At 39.9% G+C, this 11,651-nt stretch overlaps 1 protein-coding gene across 12 annotated transcripts in view; it reads right to left on the reverse strand.

Annotated features, from left to right (window-relative positions):
* Nucleotides 1–11,651, reverse strand: part of PIK3CB (phosphatidylinositol-4,5-bisphosphate 3-kinase catalytic subunit beta) — a 186,493-nt gene that overhangs the window by 93,620 nt on the left and 81,222 nt on the right. The window lies entirely within an intron of this gene.

Genomic DNA, 11,651 nt, shown 5'->3' on the forward strand with positions numbered 1-11,651 from the left:
ATCAAGTTATTATTTCACCAAAACTTGGTATACTATGGGAATGGCTATGATACATAGGGGCAGAGGGAATATGGAAAATCTCTGTATCTTCCTCTCAATTTTGCTGTGAACCTAAAACTGTTCACAGTCTTTAAAAAAATAAAAACAAACCAAAGAAAACCTAGTACACTTAAATTTTATAGACTGAATTTTCAGTTTATTGTGATTTTTAAATGGTTATCATATATTTTATTAATTAGTCAAAAATCCCATAAACATAAAATTGTTCTTTATTGTTTGGTTGACTCTCAAACAACATGGTGGATGGGGCACCAACCCCCTACAGAGGAGAAAATTCACATATAACATTCATTCATTCATTCATTCATTCATTCACTGAGACAGAATCTTGCTCTGTTACCCAGGCTGGAGTGCAGTGGTGTGATCACGGCTCCCTGTAGCCTTCATCTCCTGGGCTCAAGCGATCCTCCCACCTCAGCCTCCCAAGTAGCTGAAATTACAGTCACAAGCACATGCTACTATGTCTGGATAAATTTTTAGTAGACATGAGGTCTTGCTATATTGTCCAAGTTGTCTTGAACTCCTGGGCTCAAGCAATCCTCCCACCTCAGTCTGACAAAGTGCTGGGATTACAAGTGTGAGTCACCATGCCCGGCCTACATGTCCCTTTTGACTCCTGAACAACTTAACTACTAATAGCCTACTTATGACCAGAAGCCTTACCGACAACATAGTCAGTTAACACTTATTTTATATGTTATACATGTTATATACTATATTCCTAAAGTAAGCTAAAGAAAATGTTAATTACTCCAGCTCTCTTCTGATTAGAAAAAAAGAAAATGTTATTAAATAAATCACAAAGAAGTGAAAATATATTTACTATTTATTAAGAGGAAGTGGATTGGTCGGGCGCAGTGGCTCACGCCTGTAATCCCAGCACTTTGGGAGGCTGAGGCGGGTGGATCACCTGAAGTCAGGAGTTCGAGACCAGCCTGACCAACATGGAGAAACCCCATCTCTACTAAAAATACAAAAAACATTAGCCAGGCATGGTGGTGGGTGCCTGAAGTCCCAGCTACTAGGGAGGCTGAGGCAGGAGAATGGCGTGAACCCGGGAGGCGGAGCTGGCAGTCAGCCGAGATTGTGTCACTGCACTCCAGCCTGGGCGACAGAGCGAGACTCCACCAAAAAAAAAAAAAAAAAAAAGGAAGTGGATCACCATAAATGTCTTCATAACTCATCATCTTCACACTGAGTAGGCTGAGGAGGAGGGGGAGAGGTTAGTCTTGCTGTCTCAGGGGTGGCAGACACAGAAGAGTGAAGGAGGTACAAGGGGAGGCAGCAGACACAGGCATACTGTATGTAACTTCACAGATATACATCATAATTTCTGACTTCTTTGCTTTTTCTTTTCTGTAAAAATGTTTATCTGTATAGTACCAATCCTACCACTGTTTGCTTTAGTTTCAGTGCTGGTATCATAGAAGGGGCCATATTATAAAAGAAGTCAAAAGCATTCTTGAATAATCAGAAGCCTTCTGTCAGACTGCTGCATGTGAATTTGTTTTCGGGCACTGTTTCTTCTACATCTTCTTCCTCATCATCTGGCACTGCTTCAGAAGCACTCATCTCCATGAAGTTGTTTTCTGTTAACTCCTCTCGTGTGGTGTTTATTAGCTCTTGGATTTCTCCATGATCTGTATCTTGAAACCCTTCACCACCACTGCTGCCTTTTATGCCATACCACAATCTATTTCATAATTTCCTTGATTGGTTCTGCTGTCAATCCTGTGAAGTCATGTACAATATCGGGACAGAGATTTCTCCAACAGGAATTTACTGTTTTGGGTTTGATAGCTTTCACAACTTTTTCTATATGAACGATGGCATCTTCAGTGGTGTAATACTCCCAGACTTTCATGATGTTCTATCCAGTTTCTCTTCCATAGAGTACCATGAGTAATGAGCCTTAAAGGTCCTTATGACCTCCTGATAGACTAAATTAGAGATGTTGTGTTTGGGGGTAAGTAGATCACTTTGAGGCTTTCAGTGTTGAACTCAGGGGGTTCTGGGTGGCCACGGGCATCATCCAATATCAAAAGAACCTTAAAAGGCAGTCCCTAGGCTGGGCACAGTGGCTCACACCTATAATCCTCCTGTCATCCTAGCACTTTGGGAGGCCAAGGTGGGGGGATCACTTGAGGTCAGGAATTCAAGACCAGCCTGGCCAACATGGGGAAACCTCATCTCTATTAAAAACGCAAAAATTAGCCAGACATGGTGGTGTGTGCCTGTAATCTCAGCTACTTGGGGGGCTGAGGCAGGAGAATCGCTTGAACCCAGGAGGCGGAGGTTGCAGTAAGCCAAGATCGCACCCCCGCACTGCAGCCTGGGCGATGAAGTGAGACCCCATCTCAAAAAAAAAGGCAGCCCCTTACTGGCAAAGTAGTTCCTGACTTCAGAACAAAGCAGTGATGGAACCAATCCAGAAAAAGGGTTCTTATTGTCCAGGTCTTCTTGTTGTACAACCAAAAGACTGGCAGCTGGTGTCTCTTTTTCCCTTCGAGGCTTGGGGGTTAGCAGCTTTATAAATAAAGTGTATCACAAACTAGTATGCATTTGCACAAAACAGTAGTTAGCCTTCCTGTCTTAAATCCTGGTCCTGACTTCTCTTCCTAATAAATAACCTTTGTGGCATTTTTTTTCTCCAGAATTGGGCACTTTGATCTGCATTAAAAACTTGTTCAGGGCCAGACAAGGCAGCTCACACCTATAATCCCAACATTTTGGGAGGCCGAGGTGGGAGGATTCCTTGAGGTCAGGGGTTCGAGACCAGCCTGGGCAACATAGTGAGACATCATCTCTACAAAAAATTAAAAATTAGCTGGGCATGGTGGTGCATGCCTGTAGTCCCAGCTACTCAGGAGGCTGAGGTGGGAGGATCACTTGAGCCCAGGAGGGCAAGGATACAGCCTGAGCAACAGAGTGAGATCTTGTCTCAAAAACAAAACACCAAAAATCTGTTCAGGCAGGTATCTTTTCTCCTCAGTTATTTTTCTTAATAGCATCTGGGAACTCATCTGCTATTTCTAGGTCAGGAAAAATAACTTCTCCTGTTACCTTGACATTTTTTTATGCCAAACCTTTCTAAAATTGTCAAATCGGCCGGGCACAGTGGCTCACGCCTGTAATCCCAGCACTTTGGGAGGCCGAGGAGGGCAGATCACGAGGTCAGGAGATTGAGACCATCCTGGCTAACATGGTGAAACCCCGTCTCTACCAAAAATACAAAAAAATTAGCCGAGAGTGGTGGCGGGGACCTGTAGTCCCAGCTACTCGGGAGGCTGAGGCAGGAGAATGGCATGAACCTGGGAGGCAGAGCTTGCAGTGAGCTGAGATCACGCCACTGCACTCCAGCCTGGGCGACAGAGTGAGACTCCGTCTCAAAAATAAACAAATTAATTAATTAAAAATAAAAATAAATAAAAATAAAATTGTCAAACCATCCTTTGCTAGCATTAAAATTCTCCTGTACTAGATCCTTCAGTTTCTTATTGCTTTGTCACATAACTTTGCCTTTTCTTGAATCAGGTTAGAGTCTATTGGTATGCCTTTCTTATAGCAATCCTGCACCCACATACAAGCTGCATTTTTACTCTGAGATAAAAAGGTGATTCACAAAAAGTGCAAGGTTTAGCACCTGCTGACATAGCTGTGGCGACAGTTTCATGAATTTGTTTTTCCACAATGGTACTTATGCTGGACTGATTTATCTCGAAATGGCAGGCAACCACAGCTGCAGACCTCCATCTACAGTACATATCAAGCTATTCAGACTTTTTTATATATATATATAAGGCATTTGCAGGCACAATCACAGCACACTAGTACCTAGAACTCCTGGGCTTAAGCAATCCTCTTGCCTCAGCCTGTGCACCCAGCTGCATTCAACTTTTTTCTTATAATATCATGACTTTTCTCTGTTCTTAGAAGTACTTCCAGGATCACAAGTAGCATTTTGTATGGGTCCCACAGTGTTATTCAAGGTTTGCAGTATTCCAGTAAACACAATTTAAAAAATACATGAGAACTCGGAGAGATCCCTTTTTACTGCAATATGCAATTTACTAGACAGAGAAACTGCTCAAGTGGAGATGATTAGAGTCACATGGCATTTCTGAGCATATGCTCACAACACTTAACCTCACCACAATAGCAACAGGAGGTGGCTGCAAAATTATTACAGTAGTATAATACAGTTAATTTTATGCAGTTATGATTTAATACTGTATCTTTACATTTGTTTGCACTTCTTTCAACTGCAAATGGCACCATGTATGGTTGTCTAAATGTCTGTGTATGTAAGTTTTGAAATTTTAACTTTTTATAATAGATTTATGTCTATTTTATGGTAGTAAATGATACATACATATCATGCATTAATGACATACTTAACTTTTTAATTTTTTCACTATTTCTAGGCTGTGATTCATCTGCAAGTTTTTTCAAATTGTCACAAATCTCAAAAAATGTTTCAATATACGTATTAAAAAATATCCATGTATAAGTGGCTCTGCACAGTTCAAACCTATTGCTGAAAGATGGGTTGTACTTAATTTTTAGTCACTTCTGCCATTAAGACAATTATATATGACAACTTTTTCAAAAACTTATGATTATTCCAGTAGATAATTTTAGAAATCTAAAAGAATGAATCAACATACATAAATGTTTATGTGTGCATTCATTTTTACCTATCAGGTTGGCACATATTTTAAAATTTTATAATACCCTGTGCTGGAAGGGGTAGAGAGAAAAAGGCATTCTAGTATAGTTTTGGTGAGAAACTACATTAATATGAACTTTCTGGAGGGCAATTTTGCAATATTTATTAGAAATCATACACACACACACACACACACACACATCCTTAGACCTCACAATTTTATCAATCGTAATCTCAACCTGAGAGATTCAGGACCAACGAAGAAAGCCAAGTATACTAACCCAACACCAATCACATAAGATGCCTTGCTTCTAGTTAGCCCACCTCCAGCTCCCTGCTGCCAATAATTTCCCATCAGGCATCTCTGAAACCTTCCCTTTTTTTCACTGTAAAGCTTTCCCACTCCCCTGCCTCTGAGTCTCTGCCAAGCTCAAGTTCTTTTACTATAGCAACCTCTGCATAAATAGTCTCTGTTCTCATCTGAGTGGTCATTGTTTATTTCTACAAACCTATGGATACACTATCAATATATGAATATTTGCTGCAGTTTTGTGTATAATAATTAAAATGTAATCTAAAGGCCATCATTCAGGACTGGTTAAATAAAGATACATCCATATATCATTACACAGTGGTGCAGGAGATAAAAATACAATCAATCTTTGTGTTTTTAAGGGCACCAGATATTTTTTAAAAGTAGGTAGAGAATGGGTCAGGTAAAATCCCTTTTCTGCAAATTCAAAAGAAAGAATACAGAATGTGCATAAGTTTTTGTTTTGGATACTTGAGATGACTCTATTGCTAGTGGTATTTCGTAGTATTAGGGAGGAATGCACAGTGAGGAAAGTTACTTTTTATTCCATAAAATTAATCTATACTATACTATTTGAACATATGCATGTCAGTAAGGGTTGCATTGTCTTTTTATTTTTATGCACTGAAAACAATAGTTGTTATTTCAAAAATATATCCTAGAATCAATTTTGTGGTATTAAATATAGAAAAATAAAACACAGCAAAGGTATAACACAGCAAAGGTAAAATGCTTTCCTGGATAGTTTTAGATCTGGAATAAAATACATTACTCTAAATTAGCTATGAATGGACTGTAATTTGGGTGGAATGGCTGAAGCATTTTAGTGCACTGTTAATATTCATCCTATTCACAGGCAATAGGTATTACAGGTGACGAAAGGGAAATAAGTACCCAATAATATATACATCTAACAAAAATCAAATGCTTTATTTCCCTTAATCTGCTACAAATCATGTTTAACCCACCTTCTAAATGTCTCTCAACTCTGTCCACTTCTCTCAATTCCTGTAACCATTAACCTAATCCTGGCCATCATCACCCTTCCTTTGGGTTACAACATTTTTTCACTAATTTCTCTATTCAAATTCTTAATCCCTCCAATCCACTCTTCATTCTACAACCTAAACAATCTTTCTAAAATGCAAATTTATCACGTTACTCCCCTACCTATATTTCTTCAATAGCTTCCCAAGTGTTCTTAGTAGTAAAGCTCTACTTTTTACATGGCCTGGATGGCACTGTATGCTCTGCAGATGGCTGCCTCTCTAGTCTTTCCTAGTTGTCCTATCTGTCCCCCTACACCACCCATAATCAATTTCTTTTCCTTGAATAGGCCATTCTTCACATGTGCCATTTCTTTTTGTTTTTTCCTTTCTCCACCTCTCTTTACCTGCCAAATTCCTAATCAGCATTGATGGCTCAGTGTAGGTATACAACTTCTAAGAGGTCATCCCTGATTCACCTAATTGATTTAAAGTGACTTTCCTTTTCAAAAGTTTTGTTTTTCATTAATTGGCAAATAATAATTGCATGTATTTTTGAGGTACAATGTGATAGAGTTTTTTTGTTTGTTTGAGACAGGGTCTCACTCTGTCGCCCAGGCTGGAGTGCAGTGGCATGATCACGGCTCACTGGAGCCTCAACCTCTGGGCTCAAGCCAAGTGATCCTCCCACCTCAGCCTCTCAAGTAGCTGGGACTACAGGCACACACCACCATGCCTGGGTAATTTTTTGTACTTTTTGTAGAGATGGGGTTTTGCTATGTTGCGCAGACTGGTCTCCAAACCCTGGGCTCAAGTGATCCACCCACCTTATCCTCCCAAAGTACTGGGATTATAGGAATAAGCCCCCAAGCTCGGCCAATGTGATGTTTTGACACATGTATACATTGTGGAATGATCAAATCTGGCTAATTAGCCTATCTATCACCTCAAATATTTATTATTTCTTTGTGAAGAGAACATTTAAAAATTCTCTCATAAATATTTTGAAATATACAATACATTATTATTAACTATAGTCACGGTGCTATGCAATAGAATGGGGGTGGGGATAGTTTTGGGATGAAACTGTTCCACCTCAGATCATCAGGCATTAGATTCTCTCTCATTAGGATCACACAACCTAGATCCCTCACATGTGCAGGTCACAATGGGATTCTTCGCATTCAAGCTCCTATGAGAATCTAATGCTACCACTGATCTGACAGGAGGCGAAGTTCAGGTGGTAATGCTCACCCAACCTGCTGCTCACCTCCTGCTGTGCGGCCTGGTTCCTAACCAGCAACAGGGAGCAGAGGAGAACCCCTGCAATGGAACACCAGAACTTATTCCTGCTAACTGAAACTTTGTATCCAGTGACCAATGTCTCCCCTTTCCCAGCCCAATACACCCCTTTCTATGCCCCCAACTGGCTCTGCTAACTACCATTCTACTGTTTACTTTGAGTTCAACTTTTTCAGATTCCACATTTAAGTGAGATCACACAGTATTTGAAGGTGACCCTTTCTGACATAGCATAGCAGTTAATACATTGCAGTAAAACTGTGTTTACTGATCCTCACTTCCCACTGGATTGTGAGGTCTAAGCAAAGACCATATCACCCACGGTCACTGGTAAAATTTCAAGTATAAACACTCAATACTACTGAACTGCAATCACTAATGTTTTGGTAATGTTTTTCAATATATTATGAATAAGGGACCCTGTTCATGTAACTGTTAGAATCACATAAAAAAATACAGCTTTCATTTATTCCAGACACACTGAATCCCAATCTCTGAGCATATTCATTTTAAGAAACTGATACAATCTAAATTTGGGAGCCACCATAAAGATCTCTTAAATACAGAAATTTTAGGCCGGGCGAAGTAGCTCACGCCTGTAATCCTAGCACTTTGGGAGGCCGAGGCGGGCAGATCACGAGGTCAGGAGATTGAGACCATCCTGGCTAACACAGTGAAACCCCATCTCTACTAGAAATATAAAAAATTAGCCAGACATGGTGGCAGGTGCCTGTAGTCCCAGCTACTCAGGAGACTGAGGCAGGAGAATGGCGTGAACCCAGGAGGTGAAGCTTGCAGTGAACCGAGATGGCGCCACTGCACTCCAGCCTGGGCAATAGAGCGAGACTCCATCTCAAAAAAAAAAAAAAAAAAAGAAATTTTATCAAAAATACGAACACTTTAAACTAAGTAATTTAATTTTAAACCTAGTTAATACCCTACATACCTTCTCGTAAGAGAATCTAACAGCAAAGCTTAAATTTTCCTTAAGGCTACTGTAACATTTACAGTCAAATATAATTTTTATATTTAAAAAGTACTGAGTGAACAATTTATTCATACGAAAGAGGGTGTTAAAATCCTACAGACTAGGTCGGCCATAGTGGCTCACACCTGTAATCCCAGCACTTTGGAAGGCTTAAGGCAGGCAGATCGCTTGAGGTCAGGAGTTCGAGACCAGCCTAGTCAACGTGGCAAAACCCCATCTCTACACAAAATATAAAAATTAGCTGGGTGTAGTCGTGCAATCCTGTAATCCCAGCTACTTAGGAGGCTCAGGCACGAGAATCACTTGAACCCAGGAGGCAGAGGTTGCAGTGAGCCAAGATCGCGCCACTGCACTCCAGCCTGGGCAACAAAGTGAGACTCTGTGTATTAAAAAAAAAAAAAAAAAAAAAAATCCTACAGACTAGCTATTTCCCTCACTTAAGGTATACCACAGGTTTAGATAGGTCAGGAGAAATAAGGGAGTTTACAAATATGTTTTTCAAAATGCTAACAAAATCCTCTGATTACGATTATTTTACTGAGTGTTTGGAGAAATTAATATAGGGGTGGCATACACCCTGCTACAGAGAACAAACAGAACTCAAACAACAGCTCTGTAAATAATTATTTGGAATAAACACAGAAAAAAAAAAAAAGATTAGCCACATCATCTTTCAGGAAAAGTATTTTTAGCCTAGTCAGGGCAATTACGTCTCTAAAGGTTCTATTGTTTTCTTTGGAGAGAGGAGGTGGCAACCTTGTTCCTAAAGTTAAACTGAAATAATTGTATATTTTTTCCCAGGAGGCATGGCCTCATCAAGCCATGGTCATCACAGACAAATCAGCAACTGCAAAAATTGACTTGACTTCTCAAGTATTAAAAGTGAAAATTCATTCTTACTCAACCTACTCAATTTCTTAAATAAATGTTAACATTTAAATTTGTGTATATAATCAAAATGCCAAAGAATACAAAAATTAGGCGGGCGTGGTGGTGCACGCCTGTAGTCCCAGCTACTTGGGAAGCCAAGGTGGGAGAATTGCTTGAACCTGGGAGGCGGAGGTTGCAGTGAGCCAAAAAGGCGCCGCTATGCTCCAGAGTGGGTAACAGAGTGAGACCTCATCTCAACAAAAAAAAAAAAAAAAAAAAAAAAAAAAATTAAATTCATTAGTCTAATATAGATTATACCCCTATGCTATGGTAGGATAAAAGGTAAGGTTGCCAGGTTAAAAAAAAACAGTATGTGCAATTCAATTTGAATTTTAGATAAACAATGAATATGTTTTTAGCATAAGCACAGCATATGTAATATTTCAATCTTCAATATTTTTATTTGCCACATTTGGCAGGCATAGGAAGAGGTAATGGTGGCCAATGAATCCATGTTTTGGTAAGTGTTGGGAAGGAGGTAAATTTCAGAGAGATACCAATGCCTTGAAGAAACTTGGCCCACATCCTGGGTAACACAGTAAGATTCCATCTCTACAAAAAAAGAGAAAAAATTAGCCAGACTTGGTGGCTTGCACTCAGCTACTCAGGAAGCTGAGGTGGGAGGATCACTTGACCCTGGGAGGCTGAGGCTGCAGTGACTGGTGGTTGTACCACTGCATTCCAGCCTGGGTACAGAGCAAGACCCTGTCTCAATTTAAAAATAAAAACAAAAACAGCTGGGCGCAGTGGTTCACACCTGTAATCCCAGAACTTTGGGAGGCTGAGGCAGGCGGATCACCTGAGGTCAGGAGTTTGAGACCAGCCTGTCCAACATGGTGAAACCCTGTCTCTAATAAAAATACAAAAATTAGCTGGGCATGGTGGCAGGTGCCTGTAATCCCAGCTACTCAGAAGGCTGAGGCAGGAGAATCTCTTGAACCTGGGAGGCAGAGGTTGCAGTGAGTCAAGATTGCACCACTGCACTCCAGCCTGGGCAACAGAGGGAGACTCTGTATCAAATAAATAAATAAAAATAAAAATAAAAAGGCCAGCACAATGGCTCACACCTATAATCCTACCACTTTGGGAGGCAAAGGCAGGAGGATGACTTGAGCTTAGGAGTTTGATACCAGCCTGGGCAACATGCTAAAATCTACATGGGCATGGTGGCATATGCCTGTGGTCTCAGCTACTCGGGAGGCTGAGGTAGGAGGATCACTTAAGCCTGGGAGGTTGAGGCTGCAGTGAGCTGAGATCACACCACTGCACTCCAGCTTAGGTGACAGAGAGAGACCCTATTTAAAAAAAAAAAAAAAAAAAATCAAAAAGAACATGGCCTACTCTGTGGTACTTTTTGGATTAACAAATATTTTAGCTTCCCTAAAAATCAATGTGGTTCTGGTTTGCTTTCTTACATTAGCATGAAAATACAGAAAAGCTAAGTATTTTAATCCACAGAAACAAAAACAAATAAAATCCTTGAAATACATATAATTTATTCAAAAGAAATATATCAAAATATTGTCAGTCAATATACTTGTCCTGGATGATAAGACTATAAGTGATTTTTTTCTTTCTTTCTCCTCTTCCACATATTCTTCAACTTTTTATGGGCATGAGAACAAAGGGAAAACTTTTTATAATGGACAAAAATTTAAATTCTATAAAAATCTTTGGGCCAGGTGCTGTGGCTCTGAAGGCTGAGGCAGGCAGACAGCTCGAGTCCAGGAGTTTGAGACCAGCCTGGGCAACACCCTGTCTCTACTGTAATAAAAATACAAAAATTAGCCAGGCATGGTGGCTTGCATCTGTATGTAGTCCCAGCTACTTAGGACGCTGAGGTGGGAGGATCGCTTGAGACTGAGGGTCGAGTCAAGGCTGAAGTGAGCCATGATCACACCACTGCACTCTAGCCTGGGCAACAGGGCGAGACCTTGTCACCAAAAAAACAAAAACAGAAACAAAAAACAAACAAACAAAACAAAACACACCTTTGTAGCTCTAGAAAATAGAAAGGCATGCTTTCTAATAATGCTTTCTAATTATATATCACTAATATATAAGAAAAAATTTTGTATGATACATAACTATAAACTTGTTAACTGGGAAAAATTTATTGCCAAAAATAAACTAGCCACCCTCTGAAGTAATCAAATATTTTTAAATATCAGAGTATCACTTAGTAAACTAACAAGGTTCTATTCTAATGCACTCAGAGGGAGTAGTCCCACAGTATAATCATTAGCTAGCCTGAATTATTATAGGGTTAAGATCAAAGAATAGTATTTTAAGGGGATGGTACTATATTATCCTATAACAGTGAGTCTGATCAATACAGGTACCCAATCCAGATATATAAACCTCCAGTGGATTTTCTGGTTTTGTATTTAAACTATAAAGTCC

Source organism: Gorilla gorilla, chromosome 2 (assembly GCF_029281585.2).
Source record: "Gorilla gorilla gorilla isolate KB3781 chromosome 2, NHGRI_mGorGor1-v2.1_pri, whole genome shotgun sequence".
NCBI classification, from domain to species: Eukaryota; Metazoa; Chordata; class Mammalia; order Primates; family Hominidae; genus Gorilla; species Gorilla gorilla.